The sequence below is a fragment of the Callospermophilus lateralis genome, unplaced genomic scaffold (assembly GCF_048772815.1).
Source record: "Callospermophilus lateralis isolate mCalLat2 unplaced genomic scaffold, mCalLat2.hap1 Scaffold_45, whole genome shotgun sequence".
Classification (NCBI taxonomy): domain Eukaryota; kingdom Metazoa; phylum Chordata; class Mammalia; order Rodentia; family Sciuridae; genus Callospermophilus; species Callospermophilus lateralis.
The window spans coordinates 4,228,045-4,244,862 of record NW_027514398.1 but is presented as its reverse complement, the minus strand read 5'-3'; the positions used below and the strand labels follow the sequence as shown (position 1 = coordinate 4,244,862).

At 42.6% G+C, this 16,818-nt stretch overlaps 1 pseudogene; it reads right to left on the bottom strand.

Annotated features, from left to right (window-relative positions):
- LOC143388919 (formylglycine-generating enzyme-like) overlaps positions 1–16,818 on the bottom strand; it is a 61,981-nt pseudogene that overhangs the window by 36,204 nt on the left and 8,959 nt on the right.

Here is a 16,818-nt window from a genome sequence, read left to right as displayed (position 1 = left end):
GGATTACCCCCAGGAAGACTTGCCTGCCTACCCATCCCTGGCTGCCTGGGTTATGGGTGCCCCATTTAGGTTCCTCTGATCCAAGCCTCTATCTATCCTAACAATTCTCATTCTCTCTCTCTCTCTCTCTCTCTCTCTCTCTCTCTCTCTCTCTCCCCCCCCTCTCTCTCTCTCTCTCTCTCTCTCTCTCTCTCTCTCTCTCTCGGTATCTTAGTTACCCGTTTTCATCCCTCCTAGATCCTAGGCTCACTGGGAACTGGAAGTTAATATTCTCATTTCTATCTTCCCCAACATGTAGCATGGCGTGCAGTTCTTGGTAGACATGCCAAAAATCTTGACTGACTGAATGAGTGAGATCATCTCTCTCTCTCTTGGTATCTTAGTTACCCGTTTTCATCCCTCCTAGATCCTAGGCTCACTGGGAACTGGAAGTTAATATTCTCATTTCTATCTTCCCCAACATGTAGCATGGCGTGCAGTTCTTGGTAGACATGCCAAAAATCTTGACTGACTGAATGAGTGAGATCATGAATATAATGAGGATTTATTATTTGAATTATTCATAACTATAATTATAGAAATTCGATTTCATTTATAACACAGTCCTAGACATGGGTGACATGTCTGTGTCGCAGTGAAACCTGGGTAACAGCCTCAGCTCAGGGACTGAACTGGGCGGCCCCATTATTCTCACTGTTGTCTAAGTGTCTGGAACACAAGATTCCACAGTCCTTAGAAATCAGAATTTTAAGCAGCTCTACAAAGAAGGAGGAAAACTAAAGACCTGAGGCAAAAGTTTCCAGAATAGTCTTAAAATGATTTTTAAGAGGATCTAATAAAAGTTTCCATAAAGGACTTAAGAGAAAAAAAAATCACACTTTCCAGGAGCAGGCAAGTGGGGCCCGGAATGAGAACACTAGTGCACCCCTGGGCTCAGACAAGGCCCACAGGAAGCTCTGCCTGTTGTGCCTAATGGATTTTTACAATTACCTAATTTTTTTCATCCCCTTCTGCCTCAAGGTGAATACCCATAAAGCAAATACCATCGCGACATCCACTGTGGACGACTGGCCTAGTTTCTTTTTCTTATTTCATTAACCGCCACAGCACTGAACAGACTAAGTTTCCATTCCAGAGGCGATATACAAAATAGTTCTGCACTGCTGAAAATTCTAACTTATACTGATAAAGTCAAGTTTTCTGGCCTACAAATATAAAATGTCCCTCTAGTAAAACCCGTAGCAGAGGACCCCAGTCCAAATAAAAAGGCCCTTTGAACTGAGTCTTTATGGAAAGTCCAGGGTCAAGGAACTCATTCTTCCTGGAGTCTAAAGGTGAATTACCTCTTCAGCCACCCACACAGCTTCTCCACTGCCACTCAAGCCAGAAGCCTACCTGAGGTCAAGAGTGACTCTGTTATCACCGTGAATGGGCCACACACTCAGGCTAAGAGCAATGGGCATCTATCTTTATATTTTTTTTTTCAGTGCTAGGGATTGAGCCCACGACCTGACCTCATCACTAAGTCACGCCCCTCGTCCCTACTATTTTTGCCAGTTCCTCTACTTCTTGTGAAAGTACCCAAAGTCCTTTTTGAAAACCACTTTTTGCCAGGCACATGATTCTAATACCAGCTACTCAGGAGGCTGAGGTGGGAGGACCTCAGTTCAAGGCCAACCTAGGCAACTTAGTGATACCTTGCCTCAAGATAAAAGGGAGTTGGGGATATATATCAAGGGTTTGAGGATATAAATTAGCAATAGGATCAACTCTGAGCTCAATCCCTAGTGCTGCAAAACCACCACCACCAAGAAAGCACAGAGAGAGGAAAAAAAAGAAAATCACCTTTTAAACTAAGTACATGTGGCCCAAGTGGGACTGGATGGCCTGACTCCACCTCCTGTGACTCAGGCCTGGCCAATCATAGCATTCTTTTTCTTTTTATTTTTTTTGGGGGGGAATAGGTACTGGAGATTGAACCCAGAAGTATTTTAGTCAGTTTACCACTGAACTACGTCCCCACTCCTTTTTATTTTTTATTTTGAGACAGGGTTTTACTAAGTTGCTTAGGGTCTCACTAAGGTGCTCAGACTGGCCTCAAACTCACAATCCTCCTGCCTCAGCCTCCTGAGTTGCTGGCATGTACCACTGCACATGACTTGTGGTATTCTTTGACCACTAGGAATAAGCCCATGACCCAGGGAAAGTTCACCTTAGAATGTTTCCTGGAGCTACCAGGAAAGAGGAATTCTTTCTCCTCCAACTAGTTTATCAGTAGAAAAAGAGATTACCTGAAGGCAAAGATAACACAAAAAAAAGAGACAGAGAGACTTTCAGAAGTTCCTAATCCTTAAATCTCACTATGTCTGGGGCCACAGAAACTCTTGAACTTCACAAGCTTAAGAAGAGTCCATAAGAGGTCCGCCCAATTTTTTTTTCTGCTTATATCAGTTTGGCTTTTTGCTTTCATTTTTTGTTTGGTTGCCTGGTTTGGTTTGTTATTGGGGATGAAATCCAGTGGCACTTTAACACAGCCATATCCCCAGCCCTTTTTATTTTTCATTTTGAGACAGGGTCTCAGTAAGTTGCTTAGGGCCTCACTAAGTTGCTGAGGCTGGCCTCAAACTTGTGATCCTTCTACCTTAGCCTCCCAAGTGGCTGACATTACAGGCATGGGCCACCACACCTGACTTACACCAGTTTTAATTATCTTTTTTTTTAGTTATTCCTATAAGATTTTTATCTTGTATACAAAAATAAGATCATAAGCCAACTCTTTTGGTGTAGGTCTTATTTCCTTTTCCTTCTTTCCACTGCTCAAACTTAAATCAAATGCTAAAGGCTAAGCAGAAAGTCTGGTAAAAAAAGAAAAGAAATTAGCTCTCCAGATCTGTCTACAAACTGCAGCCTTATCCACCCATACAGAGCTTATTTATTTTTACCACCCTCTCACCCTCCTGCCTCCACAGGCATTAATCATACACGGAATGACATTCAAAGTTTCTTCCATCCCAATGAAGCCTTAGTTGCCTCATCTGTGAAGTGGGAGATACGATAAGTCTCACAGGGTTCTGGGGAAGATAAGTACAGCAAAAGCATATTTTATAAAGATGTCTTTCAAAAGTATCTGATATCCTTTATTCCTCAGGTAATCTTTCAATATTGTATCCACATAAAAGGCAACAGATCATTGGAGGAATTGTTACAGAATGCTTAAAATATGTGAGGTACCTTGGGCATGTGGAGATACAACGGGTCTAAAAATGCCTTCAATGTAGAATGAGATAGACAACTCCGCCAATAAACTAAACTAAATAGATAAGTTGCCATCAGAAAACAAAAAAATATGCTACGGAAATTCAGAGGAAAGAAACCCTACTTTTTGGAAGAAAGGTTTCACAGAAGAGATGGTCATCAATTGTGCTTTTATGCCAAGGCAGTGTCACACCATCAGAAACAGCCTCAGACAAGCCATTAACTGACTTTATGCACAGAAGCACCATACACACTTTCAACACCTCATGACCCTAAATGCCTTATAAGCTCCTCTTCTAAATGATCCATGGAGACTAAAACATCCTGTCACTTTGTTACAAAAGAGTAAGTGATATGAAACATTGTTAGGATAATTTTCCCAGTAAAAACTGTATTTCTTAATCAGAGGGAATCTAAGTCAAATTTTATAATGCATGTTGTTTCCGGGAGATTCTTACTACCATACTTTTCAGTGAAAGTGCAAATTTCTTGAAAGCCTAGTATTACTTGCTTCTTTGTGTCCCCACTTTACCAAGTGCTCATTAAATCAATTAAAATGCAAAAGAGAGGGCTGGGAGTGTAACCCAGTGGTAGAGCCCTTGCCTAGCATGCATGAGACACTGTGTTCAATCCTCAGCACCAAATAAAAACAAAGAAATAAAATAAAGGTATGTGTTCATCTACAACTAAAAAAAATTGTTTTAATGCAAAAGAGAGGAAAAAAAAGGATTTGCACTCCCAGCGGTTTGGGAGATTGAGGCAGGAGGATTGCAAGTTCAAAGTCAGCCTTGAGTTCAAAGCTAGCAATGGCAAGGTGCCTAGCAGCTCAGTGAGATCCTGTCTCTAAATAAAATACAAATAGGGTTGTGATGGGGCTCAGTGGCTGAATGCCCCTGAGTTCAATTCCTGGTACCCAGAAAAAAAAAGTGTGAAAAATGTCACTCCCAGGAAACCTAAAACATTTACATGTCCCAGAACACACAATGCTTCCTACATAATGCTTTGGGCCAAAGCGATTCTCCTTGGAATGTCCTTCAATCTGACCCTCAATCCTCAGCTCCTGAAAATATCTCCTCCAAGACCTAGCTCAAATGACCTTTTCAAAAAGCACCTCTTGACATATTCAAAAAGCAGGAAACCATTTTTCCTCTCTATGTAAAAAGTACATTACTCTGCCTATCACCATATACAAAATTATACTGTTACTATTCACAAAATTATACTTATGTGTAGTTGTGTGTGTGTGTGTGTGTGTATGTGCAAATGTGTTTGTGTGTCTGAAAGAATGAGAGACAGAACCTACCAGAGTGGAAATGCAATGAGGGTGGAGAACAGTTCTCTTTTTGTTCTGTATGCCCAGCACACACAACAGAGTCATATATATATATATATGTACCAAACAAAAATTGGTTGAACCAAACCAAATAAACAGAAAACCAAGAGGAAAAGAAGGACTACCACTATAATATTAGACTCTCCTAAAGTAAATTTTACTTCCTAAAATTTAGAAGAAATGCTGCCAGAATTAAACTAGTCATTTGCATATAAACTATGACATTTAAAACCAAGGAAAACAGGTGAAGAACTACCTCCCATAAAGACATTGGCCTTGATAATAAGGTTACTTTAGGATCAATGATTGGGTGGAAAGTTTGTAAGCTGTGTTCTCATCAACTACTAATTTTATGAATGGCTTGGAATGCCTCCAAATATTATAGAAAGTGAATACAGGACTGGTCAAAGATGACCCAGGCATTATTCAGTGAGGGCACAGAACCACTCTATAGGGACAAAAGATACATATCTTGTAAATTTAATTCAAAAGATGATGGGGACTCACATTCCATTCTGGAACCCACAGAAAGGCAGAGCATATAAAAATGAGAAATGTTCAACACTGGCCACCAGTTTCAAGACAAAATTTTGAGAAAGATCAGTATGCATATGCAAATAAGACAGCTGTCCTGTTAGTTACAAAATAGATTAATAAATAGGCTTTCTCCTTAGAAAGAGAGAGATTACCAGTTAGCATATAACTTAGAGAGGGTTAAAATTAAGTATGATCAATATCAACTAAAAAAAAAAGTAATCAGGACCTCCATAAAAGGTAAACACCAATAATGAGGCCCTTGCCCACATTATCTTAAAAAAAAAAAAAAAAAAACTTTAAAGGCAAAAGTGTACAGAAATAATGAGAAGCCCAGTTGTCAACCTCCTATACTCCATACCTCAAAGACTAAATTATTGTCCTAACTTCCACCACCCTCAGTGTCTAGTTAAAGGAAGAGACAAATATTCTTAGTTATTGTTATGTCAAAATTAACACATAATACTGGGACAGGATATGGAAATAATGATGGGAGGAAAGCAGAGGAGGTCAGGTAAACCAGTAGTGGATGCTACCTCTCACCCAAATCCTGAATATTGTCCAGAAAAAAAAAGAAAAAAAACCAAAGGAAAGAAAACTGAGATGGAAAAAGAATAGGGTACACGAGGTATACAAGAAGGGGCATTAGGTTTGCCTCAGATGTACCAGAATGCAAAATCGCTGGCAGGTAGGATGGGTACCACCAGTTGTTATTGCTGTTTATTCTGTACAAACCCTAGCCCTTTCACAACCAGCCACTGTGCAAGACATAACAGATAAATAAGACAAAATAAAGCAACCAGTTGGCTGAGACCTTCCTAGTGTTCAACGTGACAGAATAAAATGACAAGTCCTTGTCCTCAGGTAGCACACCATACAAGGCAGGCGATTGCAAATCAGTGCAGTGCAAAGTTGGAGACGCTGATCCTAATTTCCCTAGAGTTAGTAAGACAGGAATTGTGGATTTTAACCCGAACTTATCCAACTTAAAATTCACTTGTGGACCTCGGGACGGGGGAGGGAGGAAGGCGGGGAACTGAGTCCAGGGCTCACAACCCGGGAGCCCCAGGACGCAGCCCGCCCTATGGAGGTGCGGGCAGGAGGTGCGCCCGGTCGAATGGGAGGGGAAGGTGCGTGGCGCGGGTGTGGCTATAGCCTCGACTTGCCGTCAGGTAACCTTCCCCTGACCGCGCCCATTGCGACCGGGTCCTAGAGCCCGGCAGCCCCCCCCCACACCCGCCAGAGGGGAGTCGAGGGCGCACCTTGGAGGGAGCCAGCGGCCGCTCTCCTGGGAGCGCGCTGGGGGCGTTCGCCTCCGGCGAGTACCGGTGCGCGGCTGAGGAGCTGCCGGGGCCCCCGGGTCGCTGAGGCATGCCGCAGCCGCAGGAGCCTGCGAGGGACGCTGCGCAGGCACCGGTCTGGCCTCTTCGCCCCGCGCCGCCCCGCACATCAGCAAAAGCAGCGGCAGCAGGAGCTCCCGAACGGGCGCGGGGCGGCGTTCACCAGCCTGCCCTGGCCCAGGCGCAGCTACGTTGCTCCACGAGCCTTGGGTCACGTGGCCACGCTCTCCTTAAAGGGACAGCCCTTTATTTCTCAAAATTTTCTTCTTTCATCCTCACATTTCTCCAGTGATATGGGTTTCACAGAGCCATGGAGTGGTTTTTTGCCCAAAGTCACATGGCAGCAAAGTGTCAAAAGCGAAATTTAAACTTAGGGAATCTAACTTCAAACTCTGAGTTTTAAACCCCAACAGTATCTGTACCACCTGGTGAATCAATATTGTCTTTTTTTTTAAATATTTTTTAGTTCTCAATGGACCTTTATTTTATTTAGTTATATACACTGCTGAGAATGGAACCCAGTGCCTCACATATGCCAGGCAAGCGCTCTACCACTGAGCCGCAACCCCAGCCCTAGAAATGTACTTTTCCCACTGGCAGTGGCGCAGGCCTGTAATCCCAAAAGCTCTGGAGGCTGAGGCAGGAGGATCACGAATTCAAAGCAAGGCACTAAGCCACTCAGTGAGACCCTGTCTCTAAATGAAATACAAAAGCGGGCTGGGGATGTGGCTCAGTGGTTGAGTGCCCCTGGGTTCAATCTCCTTTACCCCCCACCAAAAAGTAAATAAATAAATAAGCAAAGAAATGTAGCCTTGACTGAATCTCTGGAAACAGTAATGGGTGGTTTAACAAAATCTCCAGATGATTCTAATGTACATCAGTTTTAAAAAGCACTGTTCAGTTTTAGGAGCAACAAAATGCAAAATTAAAAGATGAAAAGAGAATCTACTGATTAAAATTGACCTAGCAATCGTCTGCCCTGGTGGCAATGTTTCAGCTACTTAGCCTGCTGAGGTGGGAGGATCCCTTCAGTCCCAGGAGTTGGAGACCAGCTTGGGCAATATAGCCAGACCCTATATCAAAAAACAGGCAAAAAACAAAAACAGCACCCGGATGCAACACGCAAGCCTTATCTAAATAATGATTCAAACTGAAGACATAAAATTTATTTATCTGTATATATTTTTAGTCGCTGATGGACCTTTGTTTTATTTAATTATGGACCCTTATTTTACTTATATGTGGCTCTGAGAATCAAAACTAGTGCCTTACACATGCTAGACAAGCGCTCTATCTCTGAGCTAAAACCCCAGCCCTACTGATATAAAGTTTTTTGAGATAGTTTGAATAAGGGATAGAGTTAGAGAAATCCAGGCTGCAGGACGTGCCAAATCGTACCTCCCAAAGTTTTATCCCACACCAACAGTATCTGTACCACCTGGTGAATCAATAGAAATATTGTCTATTTTTATCTGGAATATTGTCTATTCTTATCTGGAATGCTTGGAACTAAAAGTTTTTGTTTTTCACTTTTTGTTTTTGGCACCAGGGATTGAACTCAGAGGCACTTGATCACTGAGCCACATCCCCAGCCCTATTTTGTATTTTATTTAGAGATATGGCCTCCCTGAGCTGCTTAGCAACTCACTAAATTGCTGAGTCTGACTTTAAACTCCTGATCTTCCTGTCTCAGTGTCCTGAGTCACTGGGATTACAGGTTTGCACCACCATGCCTAGTTGAACTAAAAGTATTTCAAATGTTAGATTTTTTCCAGTTTTGGAGTCCTGGCATAGACTTCACAGGTAAAGCATTTTTAATTTTTAATATAAAAATGCAAAATCCAAAATGGTCCAAACTCCCAAACTTTTTGACCATAACATTAGCACTCAAAAATCTTCCAATTTCACAATCTTAGAATTTATTTTTTTTCCTGCACTGTTGAAGATCAAAGCAAGAGCCTCAAGCATCCTACATCCTTAGCCCTAAATTTTGGATTTTTGAATGGATTTTTAAAATGACATTTAGCCTATAAGAATGGAAATGTGATTCCTGAATTGAATTATGATATTTGAAAAAAATAATTACTGTAAATTTATTTTAGGTTTTTAGGAGTAACAATAGTATTTGTGACTGTGTTTCCTTAAAAATTATTTTCTCAGAAAATAAGAGGGGGCTGGGGTTGTGGCTCAGTGGTAGAGCATATGCCTCACATGTGTGAGACCCTGAGTTCCATTCTCAGCACCACATAAAAATAAATAAATAAATAAATATTTAAGAAAGAAAAAAAAAAGTCCCTTTCTTAGAGGTATATATGTGGAGCAAAAGATATGTCATTGAAAATTTGTCTCCCCCAAAACGGGCAATGAGATGAGTAGCTAAGGAAAAGTATAATTGGCCATCAGTTGATGACTGTTGTAGCTGCTTGATGAGTATCCAGGTGTTTATTTTATTATTCTCTCTTGGCTTTAACATGATTTTTTTTTTAAGAAAAGTCCTTTACTGGGCTGGGGTTATAGCTCAGTTGTAGAGTGCTTGCCTAGCATGTGTGAGGCACAGGGGTTCAAACCTCAGCACCACATAAAACTAAATAAATAAAATACACGTATTGTGCCCTTCTACAACTAAAAAATTTAAAAAAAGAAAGTCCTTTCCTCCTTGTGGGCTATTTTACAGCAGTTTTTACACATTTTCTCATTCAATTGCAACCAGTTGACAAGAGCGAGCTGTGCTCTGCCCATTTCATCATTGATGAGGCTTCAAGATGCATGTATAAACCAAAGTTTTATGTATTTACTGTGCAAAATCTATATTCCACAGTCGAGGTCAAAGGTCATCTTTATTCATCTCTTTCAAATGGTCAGTCTCAGCACACGCTGGGTCAACTGCTTAGCAGAAACCTGAAGGTCTCTGTTCTAGTCCTGTGACAGCATTAAGCTAGAGGCTCCATAAAGGTGAGGACCCCGATATTTTGTTCACGGGTATACTGGCAATGTTGGGTGTGTGGGAGACTGCGTGCTGAAGTATAACTTCCGTCTTGCAAGACGAGATTACATCTCGCGAGAACATCATGGAATCCCTTATCCCTCTCCAAAAGGCGCCAACCGGAAGAGCCTCACCCTGCCAATCAGCATCCGCCACATGGCTTACGCAAGCCTTCTTAAGCGGAAGCTTGCAATCTCATGCTGTCTGCCCTTTTTCCTCTTCTTTCTCTCCTCTCTCTCCTTCTCTCTGCTCTTTCTCTTTCTCTCTGCCTTCCTCTTCTCTCTCTGCCTCTCCTTTTCTTTCCCTTCAGGCAGCCCCCCAATAAATCTCTTGTTTGAAACTCCACCTCAGGTGAGTCACGCGCCTTTCAGGCACAATGTGGCAAAGGTCGGCCCCATGATAGGCCCTCAGGGTGCACATTTCTTGAATTAATGGATATATGAGTAAATGACAGAAATCATTATCTTTCTCCGAAGAGGAAGAAAATTCTTAAGAAAATGATACAGGTTGCAGACTAGCACAGAACTGTGTTCAAAGCTGGTCACTTAGCTGGGCGCAGTGGCTCTCACGTAATTTCAGGTAAGCCATTATAGAAGATAAACTAACTTTACTATTAGGTAAACGATAAGCAGTGTCCAAATAATCTCATTTTTTAACAGGTTATGTCTCAGCAAAATTAGGCGGCTTACTGTGTTGCATATCTGTAATTCCAGCCATTTAGGAGGCTGAAGCAGGAGGATGGCAAGTTCCAGGCCAGCCTCAGCAATTTAGTGAGGCCCTGTATGAAAATAAAAATTAAAAAGGACCCGGGATGTAGCTCAGGGATAAACCAGTAAGGTACTCCTTGGCTCAACCCTCAACACAAACACACACACACACAAATGGCCACTTACTAGAAATATGTGTGCTTAAGAATGATAATACCTCCTTCTTGGGCTAGGAGTGCAGCTCCATGGTAGAGCTCTTCCCTCACATGCCAGAAGTCCTGGTTTATGTTTTGTTTTGTTACTTGGAAGTTGGACACAATACCTTTATTTCTTTATCTTTATGTGGTGTTAAGGATCAAACTCAGTGTCTTGCACTTGCACTAGGCAAGTGCTTTACTGCTGAGCCACAATCAGAGCCCAGGGTCCTAGTTTAATCCCTAGCTCTGCAAACAAACAAACAGACCCCCGTCCTTAGAGGTTTTATGAGGCTTAAAAGAGATCAAGTATGTAAGGCTTAACCTTCATTTAACATATCTCCAAAAACACTTGCTGTTTTTAGGAATCACTGTCAAAGATGGAGCTTTGTGGGTTCCCCAGGAAGAACATTCTTTGTCCATCATAGAACTTCTTTGTGGTCACTAAGTGAAAAATATTAACTGAGAAATGCTTAGGTGAAGAGGCCTCTGCGCAGTCAGCTCTGTATAAATTAGGGTGATATTCTAGATGTTTTCCTGCCTTGTCTCCCACTGAGGTCCTTATGCAAGCTTTGTTTTCCCTTTCTCAGGGCTGGGGATGGAACCCAGGGCCTCAGGCATAAAGGCAAGTCCTCTACCACAGAGCCACATCCCCAACCCAAAAATTCTTATCTGTTTCTATAACCTTTAGATAGAAGTCTTTTGTTTCCTTTGGTTTGTATGTGCATAGGTGTTTGGTTTGGGTGCTACTGATACTGCCGGTTATTGGTGACTGAGTCCTGCTCCCTCACACGTTGAAGTTTGAATGTTAGAGAAGCACAGGGAGGCAAGCAGATAAAGCAGGGTTTATTTAAAAACGGGTAACATAGATTTCTCCCAGGAGGGAGAAGGGGACCATAGCTGGTATCCTGGTATTCCAAGAGGCGAGCTGTTCTGCCCTTTTTATATGTCCTAGGATTCCTTTGTTCTCGGCCTTTTCCCCCTTATCTTTCTCCTTCCCTATGTGACTAGCCCCCCCCCCCCCAATACTCAGTGGGATGGCCAAAAGGTGGGAAACAGGTGGGTGGAAGGGGAAAGGGTGGGATGGAGCAGCCCTGGACACTTTAATTAACAACCTTATAGCTCCCTGTTGGGAGGGGCTATTCCTGGGACGGGTTACCTTAGCAACAGGTTGGAGCAGGGGCAGGTTCTTGATCTGGGGTGGAGGAAGGGCTCTGAAGGAATTAACATTTCAATCCCTCAGGGGACAGTCTCCAACTTCCTGGACTCAGTCAAAATTGGCCTCCTTAATCTACCTGACTCGATTTACCTGTCTAGACTGACTGTCTAATTCTGGCTTCAGTACTGGGGATCACACGATCACGCAGGGCTTCACTCATGTGAGGCAAATGTCTTACCTCTAAGCTACATCCCCTTCTCCTGTCTATAGCCCTGGCTGCCACTTCTCTCTAATGAAGTTAGTTGAAAGACCCTGGGTCTGGAAGTGCCTTGTATATTCACTGAACAGCTAAGAGACTGGTGTGGTGACAGTGGCATCAGCAAGGGTTAGACTATGGGAAAGAGGGTCAGAGGGCCAGGTTGTGTGTTAATGGTAGAGAATTTGCCTCCTGTGGAACTCAGCCCACATGGTTCCTGCATCCCCTTCCAGTTAGCTAGGCCACCTTGGTGGCCACCAAGGTCAAGAGCATGCTAGAACAGGAACTGTGACTAAGCAGAAGCCTCCTTCAGCTGCTGCTAACTGTCTGTTTCCCCATGCAGCTGCCACTGTGGGGAACCCTGGGTTGCCTTGCTCCTCCTCCTCACGCCACCTCCCTCAGAGGAGTCAGGTTGGCCATCTTCTATCCAATCAGTAGGTCATGCAGACATGGTGCTTGCACCAGAATCACAGAGAGGCATCTTTATTTTTTCACAGTACTGGGGAATGAGCCCAGGGGTGCCCTACCATTTTTAGTTTTTCCTATTTGTGTATTTATTTATATTTTAGGAGTAGTTGGACACAATACCTTTATTTTATTTGTTTTTATGTGGTGCTGAGGATCAAACCCAGGGACTTGCATATGCTAGGCAAGCACTCTACCACTGAGCAACAACCCCAGTCCCTAGTTTTTCTTTTGAGGCAGTGTCTCACTAAGCTGCCCAGGCTAGCTTTGAACTTATAAATCCTCCTGCCTAGGGCTACCTGGTAGCTAAGATTGTAGGCTTGAGCCACCCACACCTCACCTGGCACTAGAAAGTCTTTTGAAAGCAATGATTGCTGGGCTTGTCCACAAATGCTTGAAATGGGTCACAAGAATTTGCATGTCTATCATGTCCTCGGGTGATGCTGATTCTACTGATCTGGATATTTTATAACTGCCACTTTCTTAAAGTAAGCCTCCCGCACTAGCCCTCAGTACCTGTGCTGGGTAAGGCTCCCCCCAACCACCTCTTAGCAATGCTGGGGGTGTGGTAGGCTCTGTAATTAACAACTCTAATACAGCTTTAACTTACCCTTCTCCAAACTTACCATGTTTATCTTCTGGATGTTCCTGGACAGTAGTACTTGGAAAGGAAGATGAGAAGAAGTGAGAATGGGACCAAAAGAAATTTAGATCAAGCAAAACATGCTTTATGTATCTTTGGAAAGAAACAGGAAGGAATATTATCAGAAATCCCCATCCTGGGTCCCTGTAACATCCTAGCTTTCACACTGTTCGAAGTCAAGTAACACAAGGGAGAAGGGAGTCCCAGATTTTTCAAGAAACAGAGCTCAATTGTAAAGGCAAGATGGATAGATATTCCAGATGCTTCTATAACAGCATTTTTATTCGTATCCATTTATTAAGAAAACGAAATGTCAAGATGCTGCCATGGAGCCAGTGTATGAGCAAAGGAAACTGCAGAGTAAATCACATCGCCACCTGTATATCTTTAAAAGTCACAAATATGCGTCATACTCTTCCAAGCCTCCACCAATGCTGAGCATATGCACAAATTCTTGTCATTTGGTTTCCTGTGAGTCTGTGACCAAAACTTGGAAGATCAATGACAAAACAACTTTTTTTGGTACTAGGGGCACTTAATCACTGAGCCCCACACCCCAAGCCCTTTTTTATATTTTGTCTGGATTGGGTCTCCCTGAGTTGCTTAAGGAGTCGCTAAGTTGCTGAGGCTAGCTTTGAACTCATGATCTTTTTTTTTTTTTTTTTTTTTTTAGTACTGGGAATTGAATGCAGGCATTCGACCACGAAGCCACATCCCCAGACCTGTTTTGTTTTTTTATTTAGAGACAAGGTCTCACCGAGTTGCTTAGTGCCTTGCCATTGCTGAGGTTGGCTTTGAACTTGGGATCCTCCTGAGCCGCTGGGATTACAGGCGTGCAGAATACCTTCTTTCAAGGCAGATGAAAAGCATCATTCCTATGTGGAGCAGCCTCACCTAATGTGGTGGAACTTGCCACGGAGTTGAGTTGAAAACTGAACTTTGACTCATTGTATACATTAAACTTCCATGAGCCTGAGTTTCTTTGTTTCCTAACAGTGCCTTACTGAGATCAAGTGTGCAAGTATAAGAAGAGACACATGAACACTAGAAGATAATTCTGTGGCATCACGGTGCTTCTAAGAGATGCTTCTTTCCCATTTTATGGTTTCTGAGATCTGGATATATTTTATGAGCTGTCAATACCTATAATTTGGTACAGTTCCATTTCCCTCCTTTTAAAAGGGCACAGTGGCATACAGCTATAATCCCTATGGCTCCAGAGGCTGAGGCAGGAGGATCAAAGTCAGCCTCAGCAAAAGTGAGGTGCTAAGCAACTCAGTGAAACCCTGCCTCTAAATAAAATATAAAATGGGGCTGGAGAATTGGCTCAGTGGTTAAATACCCCTGAGTTCAATCCCTAGTACCCCCCAAAAATAAAAAAAAATAAAATTAGAGGTTTGTATTTTCAGTAAATTAATAAGGGAAAATTCCTTTCCACACTTTGCTAATTGACAAATAAAATATGAGTTCATCTTCTCTTCTTGTTCCTATCGAATTTTGCAAATGTAATCTCTAAGAGAGAAGACTGCCCTATACTATAAGAGAAAATCCTGGCAAGTAGACAAATTGCCTCCAAAGATGTCCATATCCTCTTTTCTAGGACTTACAAATGTATTACTTTACATGGCAAAAAGAGACTTTGGAGATGTGATCAGATTAGATTCCCTGAGATGAGGGGCATTAACATTACCCAATGTCCCACCACAAGGGTCCTCCTAAGCAGGAAAACCAGCCCTGGCGGTGCCTAGAGTGACATGCAGCTGTGGAAGAATGGTCAGGCATGCCACAGTGTGGATTTTGAAGGTGGAGGAAGGGAGCCAAGGCCAGGAATGTGTGAGGGCTCTAGAAGTTGGGAAAGACAAAACAAGAGATTCCTTGAGAGCCCCCCACATGCAGAGAGAAACACAGCCTTGCTAACGTGAATCTTAGCCTAGTGGAACCCAAGTGGGATTCTGATCCTACAGCACTGTAAGGCCATACATTTGTATCATTGAAAGCGAGTTTGTGCGTATTGTACAGCAGCAAGAGGAAACTAGTCAAAATATATATTTCAGTTCCAGCAATTTCACGTGGTGAAGGTTGGAACTTGTGGGCAGAAGGGCCAGCAGATGCATGAGTCTCCATTTTCTTGGCAAACTTGGAAGAGGGAGGTGATGTGCTTCGGCGGGGACACAGCTGGATCACAGAGGAGCTGTGTGCCACTGGAGGGACTCTGTCTATCCCCTTAGCCTCTTCCCCTTGCTACTTTTTTTTTTCCTGGGAGAGGAGAGTAATTGATCTGCATGGGCTAATGATGTTCATAAGCCATGGTGCTTAGAATAGTCTGAGCTCTCTGTTTAAGGGAATTCAGAAGATTGCCAAACTGCCCAGCCCCTGGGGTTCTTGAGGTGGTCCCTGAAACCATGGAAATTCTGCAGCCTCCAACTGAGAAACAGGAAGCATGAGCCCCTGCCTGTTCCTGGCCAGGCAACTCAGAGCTCTGGAGTCATTTTCCAGACAGACTCCATTTCCCTAATTACAAGCATGGTACATAGATCGCATATCCAGGTGCTGCTGATTTTTCAGGATCCATCAGAATGACCTGGAGGGCTAAGTAAAACACAGATTGCTGCCTACCTGTCCCTGCCCCCAACCCCTGGAATTTCAGACTCAGTGGATCTGAGGTGTAGCTTGAGAATTTGTATTTCTAACAACTTCCCAGGTAATGTTGCTGCTGCTGCAGATGTTAAAAACCATAGTTTGAGAATCACAGACAGAGTGAGTGAAAGCTCAGGACTTGGTGCAATGACTCAAGAGGCTGAAGCAGGAGGATCACAAGTTTGAGGCCAGCTTCAACAATTTAGCATGACCCTGTCTCAAGATAAATTAAAAGGGCTGGGGATGTAGTTCAATGATAAAGTGCTCTGGGGTTCAATCCCCAGTATCATAAAAAAAAAAAAAGAAAGAAAAAATAAAGCTCAGGATTCAAAAGAAAAAGAAAAGAAAGCTCAGGTTTCAAGCAACCCGTGCGAGTCCCATCTCTGCTTCTGATTTGCTCTCGGGACAAATGGCGACAGCAGTTCTTGACTTTCCTTCAAACCTGCTCTGAGTTTCCATGAGGTTACTTATGATCTATCTGATTGCATGTGATCACATGAGTACAGACAGCTTTGTGACTAATTTCCCCCAGGCACATTTTTCCACAGGGAACTCATAGAAACATCCCACTTTCCCAATGACCTAACCTGTTCTGTTCCTGTGACCCAGAGAATGAATTCCTCATAATGGAAAGAAAAGGGTGTCCTTCCAGGGGTGACCTCTTTTGTTCACACAATGGTAATATCAATTATCCTAGAATGGGAAGAGAGAGAGAAAAATAATATATATATCCAAACCCTTTCTTTCTTGTTAAATTTCCCAGAGGAGAGAGCCTGGCATAGTTTCTTTTTATTCTCTTCAATTATTTGCAAATTAATTTGCTCCTGGTCCAGTTTACTTCTATTCATTTCTACAGCTATTGCATCACACCTAAATGAATTTCCTTTCTATTGTTGGACACATTTTTTTTTCCACAAAATATGTGAAAACTTTCTGCTTCCTCTTCATTCTGCTTTGGGGGCTAAACATTTTTTTTTCAGACTCTTTCCTCCCAGAGTGCTCTGGAGTAAAAGACGTAAGGTGGAAAATTTGAGTGTTGTGGGGGAGCAGCTTGTGAGGGCACACTTATTGTCTACAAATGGCTTGTCCGTGGGTGTTCTTCTGGTGCCTTGTAGGTTTATTACACTCAGTAGCTTGTCTTTTAATCATCATAATAATGGTAAATGCATTATAATAGAAACTACTTATTAAAATCTTACTATGTGCTCAGTGCTTTGCCTAGACCAACCCTTTTTAAAAAATATTTTTTCTAGTGGTAGGTGGACACAATACCTTTATTTTATTTATATGTGGTGCTGAGGATAGAACCCAG